The following is a 2,500-nucleotide window of genomic DNA, read 5'->3' as shown; positions in this document are numbered from 1 at the left end:
CCTTTTTTTTCCCCCCCCTTTTCTCCCCTCCCCCCCCCCTTCTCTCCCCCCCCCCCTTTTTCTCCCCTCCCCCCCCCCCGGGGTTTTTCCCCCTCCCCCCCCCTTTTTTTCCCCCCCCCCCCTTTTTTCCTCTCTCCCCCCCCCTTTCTCTCCCCCCCCTTTTCCCTCACTCTCCCCTCCCCCCTTCTCTCCCCCTCCCCCTCCCCCTCTCCCCCCCCCGGGCCCCCCCCCCTTTTTTGGGGGGTTTTTTTCCTTTTTTTTTTTACTTTTTTTGGGGGTATTTTTTTTTTTCCCTTTTTTTTGGGCCCCCCCCCCCGGGGGGGGGGCCCCTTTGGGGTTTTTAAAAAAAATTTGGGGGGGGGAAAAAGGGGGGGGGGGAAAGGGGGGGAAAAGGGAGGGGGAAGGAGGGAAAAAAAGGGGGGGGAAAGGGGGGTTTAAAAAGGGGTTTGGGGGGGGGGGGGGGGAAAAAAAGGGGGGGGTTTGGGGGGGAGGGGGGGGGTTTTTCCCCCCCCCCCCCCCCCCAAACTGGGGGCCCCCCTTCCTTTTTTTCCCCCCCTTCTTCTCTTTTTTTTCCTTTTTTTGGCCCCTTTTTTTTTTTTTCCCCCCCCTTCCCCCTTTCGCTTCTTTGTCTCTTTTTTTTTTTTTTGGGGGTTTTTTTTTGGTTCTCTTTTTTTCCAAAAACCCCCCCCCCCTTTTCCCCCTTTTTGGGTTTCCCCCCTTTTCCCCTTTTTTCTTTTTTTTCCTTTTTTTTTTGGCTTTTTTTTTCTTCCCTTTTTTTCCCCCCCCTTTTCCCCTTTTTCTCCTTTCCCCCCCCCTCCTTTTCCCTCCCCCCTTTTTTCTCCCCCCCCCTTTTTTTTTTTCCCCCCCCACCCTCCCTTTTTTTTTTAACCCCTCCCCCTTTTTTTTGCCCTTCCCTCCCCCTCCCCCCCCCCCTTTTCCCCCCCCTCCTTTTTTCCCCCCCCCCTCCCCCCCCCCTTTTTTTTCTCCCCTTTTTCCCCCCCTCTTTCTCCTCTCCCTTTTTTCCCCTCCCCCTTTTCCCCCTCTCTCCCCCCCTCTCCTTTTCCCCCTCCCCCTCCCGTCCTTTTCCCCCTCTTCCCCCCCTTTTTTTCCCCCCCCAATTTTTTCCCCCCCCCTCCTTTTCCCCCTCTCCTCTCCCCTTTTTTTTCCCCCCCCGGGCCCTTCTCTTTCTTTCTTCTTTTTCTCTTCCCCTCCCTTTTTTTTTTTTTTTCTTTTCCCCCCCCTCCTTTTTTTCCCTTTTTTTTTTCCCTTCTCTCTTTCTCCCTCCCCTTTTCTCCCCTTTTTTTTTTTTCCCCCCCCTTTTTTCCCCCCCCTTTTCCCCCCCTTTTTTTTTCCTCCCTCTTGTTCCCCTCTCTTTTCCCCCCCCTCTCTCTCTTTCTCTCCCCCCTTTTTTCCCCCCCCCCCCCCCTCTTCCCCCCCCCCCTTTTCCCCCCCCCCCCCTTTTTTTTTTTTTTTTTTCCCGCCCCCCTTTTTTTTCCCTTTTTTTTTTTCCCCCCCCTTTTTTTCTTTCTTCCTTCCCTTTTTTTTCCTTTCCCCCTTTTTTTTTTTTTTCTTTTTACCCCCTTTTTTTTTTTTTCTCTCCTTTTTTCTTTTTCCCTTTTTTTTTCTCCCTTTTTCCCTTTTTTCCCCCTTTTCCCCCCCCCTTTTCCCCCCCTTTTTTTTTTTTTTTTCCCCCCCCCCTTTTGTTTCCCCCTCCCCCCCTTTTCCCCTCCCCCCCCCTTTTCCCCCCCCCCCTCCCTTTTCCCCCCCCCTCCTTTTTCCCCCCTCCCCACCTTTTCCCCCCCGCCCCCCTCCTTTCCCCCCCCTCCCCCCCCCCCCCCCCCCCCCCCCCCCCTTTCCCCCCCCCTTTTTTTTCCCCCCCGGGGGGGGGTTGGGGGGGGGTTTTTTTTAAAGGGGGGGTTTTTTTTAAAAAAAAAAAAAAAAGGGGGGAGGGGTTTTAAAATTTTTTTTTTTTTGGGGGGGGGGAAAAAAAAAAAAAAAAATTTTTTTTTTTTGGGGGGTTTTTTTTTTGGGGGGGGGGGGGGGGAAAAAAAAAAATTTTTTTTAAAAATTTTTTTTTTTTTAAAAAAAAATTTTTTTTTAAAAAAAAAAAAAAAATTTTTTGGGAAAACCCCCCCCAAAAAACCCCCAAATTTTTCCCCTTTTTTTTTTTCCCCCCCCCCCAAAAAAAAAAAAAAATTTTTTTTTTTTTTTTTTTAAAATTTTTTTAAATTTTTTTTTTTTGGGGGGGGGGGGGGGGCCCCTTTTCCCCCCCTTTTTTTTCAACCCCCCGGGGGGGGGCCCCCCAAAAAATTTCCTCTCCTATTGCACCTTTCTCCCTCCCTTTCTCCTCACTGTTCCCTCCTTCTCTCCTTCCCTAGTCCCTCCGCCGCTGCCTCCTTCTTTCCACCATTCTTCCCTCCTCTTTCGTTTCCTCTCCTCCCCTCTCCATTCTCATTCCCTCTTCCCCTCCCCCTACTCAGCCCTCCCTTTTCCTCTTCCT

The sequence above is a fragment of the Penaeus monodon genome, chromosome 6, assembly GCF_015228065.2.
Source record: "Penaeus monodon isolate SGIC_2016 chromosome 6, NSTDA_Pmon_1, whole genome shotgun sequence".
Lineage (NCBI taxonomy): Eukaryota > Metazoa > Arthropoda > Malacostraca > Decapoda > Penaeidae > Penaeus > Penaeus monodon.
This window is presented reverse-complemented; position numbering follows the sequence as displayed.